This window comes from Erythrolamprus reginae, chromosome 5 (genome assembly GCF_031021105.1).
Source record: "Erythrolamprus reginae isolate rEryReg1 chromosome 5, rEryReg1.hap1, whole genome shotgun sequence".
Lineage (NCBI taxonomy): Eukaryota > Metazoa > Chordata > Lepidosauria > Squamata > Dipsadidae > Erythrolamprus > Erythrolamprus reginae.
In genome coordinates this window covers 36,967,496-36,981,113 of record NC_091954.1, presented here as the reverse complement: position 1 = coordinate 36,981,113, position 13,618 = coordinate 36,967,496, and the positions used below count along the sequence as shown (strand labels likewise).

At 40.2% G+C, this 13,618-nt stretch overlaps 1 protein-coding gene across 4 annotated transcripts in view; it reads left to right on the top strand.

Moving 5' to 3' along the window:
* EXOC6 (exocyst complex component 6) overlaps window positions 1-13,618 on the top strand; it is a 140,217-nt gene that overhangs the window by 34,850 nt on the left and 91,749 nt on the right. The window lies entirely within an intron of this gene.

The window sequence follows — 13,618 nt, the reverse complement described above, 5'->3', positions numbered from 1 at the left end:
GGGAGAGATAGAGAAAGAGAGAGAAGGAAAGAAAGAGATGAGAGAGGGAGGAAGAGAGTGTGAGAGAGGAAGAAGCAAGATAGAGAAAGAGAGAAAGAAAGAAAGATGAGAAAGGAAGGAAGAGAGTGAGAGAGAGGAAGAAAGAGAGAGAGAGAAGAGTGGAAGGAAGAGAGAGAGAAATGATAGAAAAAAGGAGAGAAAAAAAGAGAAATGAGAAAATGATTGAAGCAGAGAATGACAGGAAAGAAAGAGAAAGAGACAGAGAAGTGACTCTTGGTTATGACGTATGACGTCATCGGGTGGGAAAAACCGTGGTATAGCAAAAAAAAACCGTGGAGTATTTTTTAATTAATATTTTTTGAAAAACCGTGGTATAGCGTTTCGCGAAAATCGAGACCGCGAAAATCGAGGGATCACTGTATACTGTACTAAGTATTTTTTATGTGCCAATTTGATATGTACTTCTTGTAGACATATTATCTGTGCTTTTTGATTCAACAGTTTGGAGAAAATCTTTCTTCTTTTCTGGTTACTATTAAGACCATTTATGTTTATTGAAATTAGTTTGATTTCCGATAGCATTTAGCTATGTATGGAGGAAAGAGAATATATAAATAAAAATAAAGGTTTTTAAGTTTTTGGTCTGTTTAGTGTCTTTGTTTGTTTACCTTAGTTCTGTTTGTCTGCCGCTGCTGCTGTTTGAGATATAGTCTTAGCTCCCTCTTCTTTCCCCCTCTCCTCCCTTCCCTCCTCCTTCCTCCCTCCTACTTGTTTGTCTATTTGTGGATAAATTTCAAGGGAAAATTTAGAGAGGGAGCGAGAGAAGAAATGTACATGGATGCACATTTTTCTATACCTGCCATAAAATTCAGTACAGGTAGTGTTTGATTTACAACCACAATTGGAAACCAGAATTTCCATTGTTAAGCAAAGTGCTTGTTTAGTAAATCACACATGATTTTAGAATCTTTTTGCTACAGCTGATAAGGGAATAATGTGGTCCTTAACTGAATTTGGATTGATCCAAATGACTTTGCTTGTTAGAAACTGGCCAGAAAGGATGCAAATATTGATCACATGATCATGGAAAGTTCAACCTCGTAAGTGTGAGGACTGGTCATAACATATGCAGCGGCGTGGTGGTTAAAATGCAGTAGTGCAGGCTACTTCTGCTGATCACCAGCTGCTAGTAGTTTGGCAGTTCAGGTTTAACCGGCTCAAAGTTGACTCAGCTTTCCACCCTTCCGAAGTGGGTAAAATGAGGACCCAAATTGTTGGGACAATATTCTGTCTCTATAAACCGTTTAGAGAGGGCTGTAAAGCACTGTGAAGCGGTATATAAGTCTAAGTGCTATTGCTATTATCTTCGGTGCTGTTGTAACTTCAAACAGTCGTTAAATGAATAGCTGTAAGTCGAGGACTACCTGCAATGCTTTGTGTTAACTTTATTGAATATGTCAAAATGGGTGGTTTCACATATAATGTAAAGCCACAGAATTACACTTTTCAAATCAAGGGAAAGGCTACGTTCAAACCTTGAGTTAGATGCAGAGTTTCTCAATTATTTTCTCTTACGCCTCTCCCCAGAAAGAAGTAAACATTTCGCGTGCCCCAACTGTCCACCAGGACAGTTGTTTGCAATAGTCAGCACATTTTCGCTGAAAAAACTCAAGCGACTTATCAGCGTAATTGGGGTGTGAGTGAGGTCTTAATTTATTTGACTTCATGCTGTCCGCTGCCAACATTTTTAGACACAGTAAACATACCAGTCTTTCTTCGTCTCCCACCATAGTCAGAGTGTAGCCAAGCGCTACATATGCTTTGTCATATTTCCTTGTCTTAGCTTTCAAGACACTTACTTTTGTCTCATTATCTCCGTCTCTCTCCTCCTTTCTTTTCATCCCTGTCAAATATTTTTCTATGATATCTTTTAAGGGTTTGTTATATGCACTTCATATCTCTTACTCTGTGCTGTGTGCTATTGTTTGGTGCAAAAAACCCCTACTCCCTGCGGCAAAAAAGCATGTTCCCTGGGGTCATGTGCTCCCCCTGGCATCATTCGATGCCCCTCCAGCGGGGCCTTTCCCACTATTTGAGATACCGATACACTGAGTTAGGATAACCAGTGAATAGATGCAACCAAAGTTTGCCAAAAAGGGAAAGAAAAACTTAAATCTTCAATTACTGTTAGCTTTCAATTATCTGTAAAATTCCAGAGAATAGGGAGGAGAATGGTTGAAATGAGTGTGTGGCAGGTGCATATTCGAACCTTCAGAAATGATTCCCCAGAGGCTTTCTGGTCCCAGTGCTTTGAAGAGGATGTTTGCGGCAACTTCCATATCTCATAAACACGATAGAGATATTTTCATGTTTAAAAATAGATCATGATTTAAAAGAGGATAGTTTCAAATCCCCTCTGAATACCGGGGTGGTGCCAAGTTCAAAAGTGTTTCGGAAAAAGTGTTGTAGACCTTATAAAAGTCTATGCTGTCTCTTCTGTTCTTTAAAACAGCTGACACTTTTTCAGGCTTGTGCAAAAAAAAAAGTGGGGGGGGGGGGGAGAAAGAAAGCCTGAAGGGGGGAAAACCCCACCCATTGTTGCTTAGGGCAGTGTTTTTCAACCAGTGTGCCGCGGCACACTAGTGTGCCGTGAGACATGGTCAGGTGTGCCGCGAAGCTCAGAGAGAGAAAGAAAACAAGAGAGAGAAAGAAAGAGCAAGAGAGAGAGAGAAAGAAAGAGCAAGAGAGAGAGAAAAAACAAGAGAGAGAAAGAGAGAGAGAGAAAGAAAGAAAGCAAGAGAGAGAGAGAGAGAAAGAAAGAGAGAGAGAGAGAGACAAAGAGTGGAAGAGAAGGTGGGAAAGAGAAAGACATAGAGGGAGGGAGGGAGAGAGAAAGAGAGCAAAAAAGAGGAAAGAAGGAAGAGAGAAAGAGGGATGGAGAGAGAGAAAAAAGAGGAAGGAAGAGAAAGAGGGAGGGAGGGAGAGAGAAATAGAGCGAAAGGGAGGAAGAGAGAGAGAGAGAATTTTTTTGTCCAAACTTTTTTAGCTGCCCCCCCCCCCCCTCAATGTGCCCCATGGTTTTGTAAATGTAAAAAATGTGCCGCGGCTCAAAAAAGGTTGGAAATCACTGCTCTGGAACCAACTCCCCCCCAGAGATTAGAATTGCCCCCACCCTCCTTGCCTTTCGCAAGCTACTTAAAACCCACCTCTGCCGCCAGGCATGGGGGAATTAAGATTCCTTCTCCCCCTAGGCCTTTACAATTGTATGTATGGTATGTTTGTATGTATGTTTGGCTTTTTATATTAAGGGGTTTTTAATTTGCTTTTAGTATTGGATTATTATTGTATACTGTTTATGATTGCTGTTAGCCGCCCCGAGTTTTCGGAGAGGGGCGGCATATAAATCCAACTAAAACTAAACTAAACTAATATGTGAAGCATGAACATAGTCATGTCTTTTCTTTTATTGCCATGAGAGGGCAGTAACTGCTCACCAACACTATCCTAATTGTGTTACACTCCAGTTTTGTGTGTCTCAGTGCTTAGTTTACCCATCTTTTAATTGGCATAACATTTGCTGATTTTAGTCCTACGATTGTTGCTTCTGTTTTAAATCATTCCAGTTACCTGACTTCCTGCAAGGCGATGGGTGACAAATCATTTCAGATTTTATACATCTGGAGCAGGAGGGGTTCTAACTTACCTAGCTTTGGGTTCACTTCCTCCTGTACCGTGTGGCCATGCCTCATAGGGACATGTACGCACAGTGCAAACAAATTTTAAAAAATTAAAAAGCCAAAAACAAGATGGCGACGCAAGTGCGGTGCCAGAAACTCGGCTTCTGTGCATGTGCAGAAGAAAAAAGAATACAAAAATGTAGAAATAATTTTTTTTAAAAAAATAGCGGTGCCTATGAACCGACACTTACTGAACCAGATATGTGACATCATTGTGATGTCATCAGTGGTTCACTACCAGTTTGGGTGAACCAGTCCAAACTGGGAGGAACCCACCTCTGATTTGGAGGCTATATCGTGGAGGCTGGAGGCTATATCTTAGATCAGTGATAGCGAACCTATGGCATGGGTGCCACAGGTGGCACACGTAGCCATATCTGCTGGCACATGAGCTGTTGCCATCGCTCAGCTCCAACATGCATGTGTGTGCTGGCCAGCTGATTTTTGGCTCACATAGATATCCTGGGCGGGTGTTTTTGGCTTCCAGGGAGCCTCAGGGGGATGGGAAGGGCATTTTTACCCTCCCCTGGCTCCAGGGAAGCCTTTGGAGCCTGGAAAAGGCAAAACATGAGCCTACTGGGCCCATCAAAAGTTGGGAAACAGGTCGTTTCCAGCATCCAGAGGGCCTCCAGAGGGTAGGGGAAGCTGTTTTTGCCCTCCCCAGGCATTGAATTATGGATGTGGGCACTCGCGCATCTGCAATAGTGCATGCACGCGCTCTTTTGGCACCCAGGGCAAAAAAGATTCGCCATCACTGCCTTAGATATATCTGAATAAGGGGAGGAAACTTATAGCACTGCTAATAATGGCTTAAGGATATTTCGGTAGGGGTAGGTGGAGAATGGCTTAAACCTGTGATAGTGAACCTGTGTCAGCTCTAGCATGCATGCCCTGGCGAGCTAATGTTTGGCCTTGGGAAAGGCCGTTTCACCCTCCAGACACGTCAGGGAAGCTTCCCTGAAGCCCCAGAGGCAAAAAAACCACCCAATGGACAAACCAGAAGTTCGGGAAAATGCACTTCTGGTTTGCCGTTGTGCTGTTTTTTCACTCTGGAGGGTTCAAGGAAGTTTCCTGAAGCACTGGAATGCATAAAGTAGCACAATGGGCAAAACGGAAGTGTGTTTTCCGAACTTCCGGTTTGCCCATTTGGTCATTTTTTTCAGTTAACCCTGTGCAGGACAAGGGGCCATTGTGCACATGCACTGTGGCAGCACAGAAGGTGCGCATGTATGGGGAGAAGGGATATGGTCACATGCACACATGTTATCACACACAAATAAACATACAGACTTTTGGCACATGAACCAAAAAAGGTTCACCATCAGTGGCTTAAGCTAACACTAGCACAGTTAAGAATGGCTTAAAGCTGCTCCGAGTCTTCGGAGAGGGGCGGCATGCAAATCTAATAAATAATAATAATAAAGATATTTCTCTTATGGGCAGGAGTCATCCACCAATCAAATAGTTCTGAACAACAGTATGGTAGTGCTTGCTTTTCTTGACATGGGGAGAAACCTTTGGGGCTTATTTGAAACATTGAGAACATGTTGGGGACAACTCTAGTCAAATGGCTGCTGCAAGAGGGAGTCGTCATTCACAAAATGGCTGCTGTGAGCAATGCAACCATCTACGAAGTATTCATTTGCCAGAATTATTGCCAGCTATTGCTTCTCTACTCTTTCTGTCCATACATGCTTGGACATGTAGGACCTCTTACAAGGCCTATCAAATCTTAATTGCGCTAATCGAGAGGATCACTAGAGGGAAGCAAAGTGTTACAGTTTTCTAACGAAGTGCTATTTGATTATTGGGTGACTCATGCCCATAAGAGAAATATCCTTAAGCCATTCTTAGCTGTGCTATCATTTTGCTGTCATCTAGTGCAGTGTTTTTTAACCAGTGTCAGGTGTGCCATGGGGAAATTAAACATGGGTCCTCAAACTATGGCCCGCGTGCCGGATATGGCCCATGGTGGCCATTTATCCAGCCTGCCGCCAGCTGCTTCCATCTGAACATAAACATTCCCCTCACAATCCCTCCAGCTATCAGCGACAGGAAGAGTGGAGGCACTGACCAATCACCTTCTAGGATTCATCCCGACCACTAGCGATGGACCAATAGCAGGCCCCCTCTCATCCACATCCAGGAAGGTCACCGTTCAGGCTGCTGCGCACTTGTCATTGTGTGGCCACGGAGAGTAGTTAAAGCTGCTACTCCTCCCCATAGTCCCGATTTCTAATGTTGGTCAGGACTGGAGGTAAATGTTGCCACCACTAGATGAAGCCTCAGCTGGTTATGTCTATCCTGATGGTGTATATAATATGTACCGTGTTAGAGTGTCATTTTGGTTTGTGGTGTGCCCCAGGATTTTGTAAATGTAAAAAATGAGCCGTGGCTCAAAAAAGGTTGAAAATCACTGGCTTAGGGAATGCAATTATCAAAGTTAATGTAATTTTTAAAGCAGCAGCATCTTTTCCAGAGTTACTGGCATGAACACCAAAGAGGTTGTGTGTGTGCTTGTTCAAGATCTGAAGACTTCAAAGTTATTTTTTAAACGTGTGCATAGCTTATCCCACTGTCTTTTGACATCTTATATTATCTGTAGGTAGGCTCCTACACATTGTCTGCTGAATAATAAAAAGGAATTAACTCATCTCTTCCTCGGCCAAGTCAAAAAGCCTTGGACTGCACCTATGTATCTGGAATATTATTATGCTAAACTGATAGAGATCTTTTATCAACAAACTTGTAATTCTGCACAAAAATGAGTTGTTTTTCTTTTTAAAAAAATCATTGGATTCAAGTCCCATAATTTAAACAGCTACTACGTGGTATCAAATCGGCTGTTTTTCATCAATAATAATAATAATAATAATAATAACAACAACAACAACAACAATAATATTTTAGACTTTATGCCGCCCCTCTCCGAAGAGTTGAAGCCAAAGGGAATTGATTTGACACATACCTGTGTTTATTTTCACATTTAAATTCAAATAAATTAGATGAGTGACTTGGAAAAGCTTTCTTACAAAAGAGGCATGCTAAATTAGTGAAGAAATTCCTGAGAAGGAGACAAAGAGAAGAAATCAACTTCAGGGATATTATTGGAAGGATTAAAAACCAAACTTTAAAAAGTGAATGGAAGGACTATAAAGTAGATTTATTCAACCTGGGTTAAAAAGTGTTGTAATTCTGTAGCTATTAATGGAATCTTTTTTTTTTTTTTGGGGGGGGGGGGTTATGTATGATAAGATTTTAAACATTTGTTCATAAATAACAGATAGGATAGCTTTAGCTCTTAGAAAAAGTGATAAATTGGAATAAAAACAAATGCTTGTGTTAGTATACATAGATTCTGATAGATGTTAGACGTCCATAGACATAATTAGCAAATTAGACAGCCATAGATAAATAGCCCTTGCCAACCAATAGTTACTCATAAGAGATGAAGAATATGAAAATGTTCTTTTTAAAAGGCTAAATGTTAAAACAAATATTTTTTAAACAACCGTGCTTTCTGAATGTCAAAGGAAATAAATTATGGTACCTTGTTTTTCAGATTGCTATATGTAAAAACATTGAAAAAACGAAATGCAGTATTCCAGCCAGGCCACAAGATGGCATTGATCAGCTATTTTTAAAAAACCAACACTAATGAGATTGAAGCAGAATATGCCTTATTGCAGGTCTCGTAATATCTTCATGTTCAGCCTGAAGTATGGAAGTATGGAAGACTGAAATTACTGCCTAGCTTAATGTTAAAGCAATAGTGTTTGACACAGAAAACCAAAATTACTTAGTTCTTGCAGGCATGAAACTTTAGCCAATAACTGTGGAAAATGTCTAGCTTGCTAACACATAGACTTCATTTATAACATGTCCCTTTCTCCTTTCACCCTTTTTAGTAGGTTATGTTTTTCTCAGCCCGAGGTGCCCTCTTCTTTTCATAGAGGCAAAGAGAGGAGAAAATACCTGTGATTATTCCAGTGTGGTTACATATCGGGCTGCTTTTCATACATAGATTTTTGTGCTGGTAAATACCTGAAATAACAGGGCAAAATGCAATACGTTGCACGAACAGAATTGTTGCAATACTATCGGTTTCAGATTTTGAGAATTGCATGCAAATTTGCATTTGATTTTTTGTTTTGGACTTATTTTGAAATATATGAGTTCCGTGGCTGTATCATTGTATTCTGTTGCTGGTCACCTACCAGGAAGAGAACATTTACTCTGGTTGATTTGAAGCCTTTTCAGGATTCTAGCTCCAGAGGTAATATGAAACAGAAATCCATTCATGTCATTTTCTGTTGAACGTAGCTGATTTGGCACCAAAAAGAAAGAAACATTTAATTATTCATTGGATTTGTTAAGGCTGCTCTGCTCCAAGATTGCAGGAATAAGGTAGCAATAGAAGGAGAATCAGCAAAGGATCTAAGGGAGGGAGGGAGGGAGATTGAAATTGAGATTTAACAGAGTGTAAAAACTAATCTACAATATCCATAATTTTATATGCCAGCAGAATAATGCTTTAGGATCCAGATATTTTATAAGCTGATCTTACATAAGAGTGAGGAACATTTTAATGTTGACACGTGCTGGGTAATTAAGAAAATAAAATATTACAGCTGACAGTATGTGCTTCACTGATTAAGCAAAGGTTTAGTTGTGCGGATCACATTTAGCTGTGGAATGTGCTTGAAAAAGTGGCAGTCCCAAAACATTTCATTGTCTTCGCGTGAAACATATATAGAGGTCAGGAAACTACAGCATGGATAGAGCATGGCAAAACAGATTGACTCCAGGTTGGCAAAGGAGTGAGATTCTCTCCTTATTCATTCAACCTATAGACTGAATATATATATCAAAGGAAGCTGGACAAAACATCAATAATCTGTCATGCAGTTGATACTAACTACTCTGATAACTAAAAATACAAAGGATCTGCAAGATTTAGTCATCAAAGCCAAGGAACACAGTGAAATAGTAGGGTAAAATTAATTATAAAGGCAAAACTAATGAAAACAGATAGAACAATCTGCTTTAGGATTGACACTGAACATATCAGAGTGATTAATAGCTTCTGTCTTTTAGGATCTTCTACCAAGTATAAAAGACAAGTAGTCAAGAAATAGGCTGAAGACTAGCAGTAGGACAGCCTTTGGCAATGATTTTCAAATGCTATGATGGGAATATAGCTACAAAGATCAGGAATAGCATAAGCAATGTTAACTCCATGTGATGGGGAAATTGGACTTTGAAGAAGCAGGATAGAAAGAGTATTGACGATTTGGAACTTTGGTGTTGGAGAAGATGCCTGAGAATACTGTGCATAGCCAAAAAGACAAACAAATGTATCATTGAACAAACCAACCCAGAGTTCTCGCTCAAGGACAAAGGACCGGGCTCAAATTATCTTGTTGTTTCTTGTAACTTGTAACTTGTTGCTTGTATCCTAAGATTTTTATTAATATTGATTGTTTCTTCATTGCTTTTTTGACCCCTATGACAATCATTAAGTGTTGTACCACATGATTCTTGACAAATGTATCTTTTTCTTTTATGTACATTAAGACCATATGCACCAAGACAAATTCCTTGGGTGTCCAATCACACTTGGCCAATAATATTCTATTCTATTCTATTCTATTCTATTCTTTGGACACATTGTGAAAAGACCCAAATCTCTGGAAAAGGCTCCCAATAAATTAAGAGATGTATTGGGGACGGGTTATCCTAGAGAAAATATCTATGTGGTTACTAAGAGTTGATGCCACTTTGAAGGCACATAATCAATGTGTTGTAGTAGTAGCCCTAGGACAGTGATGGTGAACCTATGGCACGGGAGCCACAGGTGGCACGCGGAGCCATATCTGCTGGCATGCAAGCAGTTGCCTTAGCTCACCTCCATCATGCATGTTTGTGTTGTCCAGATGATCTTTGGCTCAGAGGCTCTGGGAGGGTGTTTTTGGCTCTCAGAATGCTTCTGGGGGAATGGAGGAGGTTTTTTTTTACCCTCCCCTGGTTCCAGGGAAGCCTTTGGAGCCTTGGGGAAGGTGAAACACGAGCCTATTTGGCCCACCAGAAGTTGGGAAACAGGCCGTTTCCGGCCTCCAGGGGGAAGAGGAAGCTGTTTTCGCCCTACCCAGGCATTGAATTATGGGTATGGGCACTTGCACATGTGCGATAGCATGCACGCACGCTCTTTCGGTACCCAAGGGGAAAAAAGGTTCGCCATCACTGCCCTAGGAAAATAAAAGTGGTATAGAAATTCTTTGGAAAAAATAACAAAGATAAGATAAAATAAAAATACTATTTTAAAAAGAATGAAGTTAAACGCAGATTGCATATAATTTTTAAAAATAGTATGGTACATTCACAATTTGTCATGTTTACAGTACTGTATTTGAAATGTTAGTAACTACCCTTCCAACAGACTATGGTATAGTTATGGTATAGTTCAGTGATTTTCAACCTTTTTTGAGCAGCGGCACATTTTTTATATTTACAAAACCATGGGGCACATGGGGGGGGGCTAAAAAAAGTTTCGACAAAAAAATTATGTCTTCCTCCCTTTCGCTCTATTTCTCTCTCGCTCTTTTCTCTCTCTCTCTCCATCCCTCTTTCTTTCTTTCTCTCTTCCTTCTTTCCTCTTTCCTGCTCTCTCTCCCTCCCTAGTTCCCTCTATGTCTTTCTCTCTCTCTTGCTTTCTCTCTCTTGTTCTCTTTCTCTCTCTTGCTTTCTTTCTTTCTCTTTCTTTCTCTCTCTCTTTCTTTCTTTCTTTCTCTCTCTCTTTCTTTCTTTCTCTCTCTCTTGTTTTCTTTCTCTCTCTCTTGCTCTTTCTTTCTCTTGTTTTCTTTCTCTCTCTGAGCTTCGCGGCACACCTGACCATGTCTCGCGGCACACTAGTGTGCCACGGCACACTGGTTGAAAAACACTGGTATAGTTAATGCTTACTTAATTATTGACTCCCTCTCTCTAGAAGAAAATCCATGCTATGTAATTTGTCCGCTGAAATGCATTAAATGTTATTTCAGATCTTTATCCCAGATCAGTTTAGAGGGGTTAGAAATGCCACCTAGTGAATGTGTTATTGCTCAGGATGAGGATGTTAATTTCCACAAGGTGGCACTGTGCCCATACAACATGGAGAAAATAAATTATTTTAGGTAAGATGTTTCTGTTTTCATGCTGAATTTGCTAATAGTTTGTGAAAAGGTGTGTGTGTATATTATGTGTGTGTGTATATTATACTCTGCAACCTTTAAGACAGAAGTTGAACTTTTGCATTTTGATATTTATAAGGACCTACAGGCTAAAAACACAGTCACTTTTTTCTTTTTACTCCTCTCTATGCTGGTTTTTCACCAAAATGTGTTTAGAATGTGTTTTTTTCCTAGCATATAGCATCCTATTTCCCAATAATTAGATATTCCATACTTGGTTTATTAAGAAATTAATTCCTATGAAGGAACAGCTTACTACTAAAAAGCTTAGGTAGTTGGTGAAGGAATTCTTACAACATTTGGGGAAATTGAAAGGTCTTAAAATATGCTTTCCTCCAAATATAGTATCCTCCAAAAGGCCCTGAAGATGTCAGGATGATTTATTTAATGAATGCTTGTTTCATTTCTGTGATATTTCTGTCTGAGAACTCAAGGCATCATAACCCCAGAATAAAAGCCATTTAAGATAAATTAGATCAGGCAGTTTTTATTAGCCCCATCCACTCTACTGGGACTTAATCAGGAATCTCCTTGCTGAAAGCAAAATATTATAATGGCTCTCAGATGTCCGATTTAAAAAATGAAAAAGAAAAACATGATGGGGTGGAATAGACTGAACTTAGAACATACCAAGACTATCAAACAGGTGTATTTGAAAGAAAGAAAGCTGTACAATCTAAAAATTTATCAAGTAAAATTGTATTTATATATTAACATAAAAGTATGCATAAGCTATTTTTGAGTAGAAGGCCTTAATTTTTTAAATTAAAAAAGTAAACTAGTAGCTTTTTATAATAGGAATGTGATGGTATAACCAGCCCTCTCCAAACTGGCATTTCTGTGGGTTGGTGAGAAGGTGCCAGATTTTTTGGGGGGGTGGGGGGCAGGGGGGAGATATGGATTAAAGTAGAAAGAATCAGAATTTCAAAACAAGAAGATAGCAGTTCTAGCAAATGCTGTTTGCTTTTGTCATCGCTGACATTTTTTATTTCACTAGATGTAACTTCTCTGTCCCCTTAATATTAGTTATTTAGAACAGTGTTTCCCAACCTTGGCAACTTGAAGATACTGTATTTGGACTTCAACTCCTAGAATTGAAGTCCAAATATCTTCAAGTTGCCAAGGTTGGGAAACACTGATTTAGAAGATATGTATGCCAATCCAAAAACACAACTCTGGTTTCTTCACACCAGCTATAAAATCCAGATCAATAAAACCCATAAAATATAAAACCAAAACAAAACCTGGCACCTCAGTCTTTCCTTTGGAAATCCTCACAATCATCTTGGTAAAAAGCCCACTCAAGATGGCCTTCTAGAAGGCTGAGGGGATATGAGCCTTCCAGAGGGTTCCATCAGGTAGGAACAGCTAAGATCCTACTAGCACGTTTTCCTGAAAATATGGCCTACCCCAAAAACAAGCGCTAGCCCAATTTTCACACCTGCGCCTGAAAGAACCCTACCCCCAAATAAGGCCTAGTTAAGCCCCACCCATTGTCTGGTTGTATGAGGTGGAACTAGACGCAGCCATAAAACTCAAGCTGGGATGGGGGGTGGGGAATGAAACAAGGTGGTGGGGTGGAGGACAAAATGAGGCTTTGGGATGGAGGACATAGTTTGGTGGCGGTGGTGGTGGAGGACAACAATGAGGCAATGGAGGGTGGAGGACAAAACGAAGTGGTGGGTGGAGGACAAAATATGGCGAGGGGTGCAGAGCTGCCACACACCCCCCTCACCTCTTTACCTGAGGGCCCCACAGCCCGCCCATCAGCATTGCGACAACTGCCTGGCCTCATAGCAGTTCCAAAAACCCCATCCAGGACTACACGTGGCCATTTCTTCTTGCTTGCCACCACAATGGAACAAGAGGCTGAGTGACGCACTTGGGGTCTTGGATGGGGCTGCTGGAACCGCTGAAAGACGAGGCAGCTGTCAGGATGTTGATGGCCTGGCAAGATTCCAGGGAAGGGACCTGAAGGAGCATGGCTGTCCTATCCAATATGATAAGACAGGCAGATATTCTCAAACTATGCTAGCTTGTAAGAAGGACTACAGGGTCATGCATATGTGCACATATAAAATGTGTATGAATAAAAGGGGGGCAGTCAGATAACTTCCCCTTGCATCAGGGCCAATTGCATTTATCAACTTAGATATTTATAAGTTTTTGTGCTTGTAGAAACAGGGAAAAAAAATACCCCAATGGAACTTGGAGTTACAGTATTTATTTATTATATTATATTAATATTTATTTATTTATTTATTCAACTTCTATGCCGCTCAGTCCCAATGGGATTCATATTAAACATTAGGAATATTAAACTCCTTTAGCTGATCCTCTCATCTGATGAAAGGCAGTGCAGCAGACTTGTATAGAAATGGCCCTGGCAAGGAGAACAAGAGCTGAAAATATCATTCTGAAATCTTCAGGGTGGGAATCTGGATCGAGATACCTGAATTTGTTTAGAATTCACAAAATACAAATCTAAATGAGCAAAATGCTGTGGGCAATGGAAACACTTGTTATAGTTTATATCACTGTATTCGAAGTTGAAACAAGTAAATACATTCTTAAAAAAGCTACTAATTATGGTTTTAGATTTTAAAAAACTTATCAGAGTACAGATTTGGGTAATATTGGGCCTTGTCCACT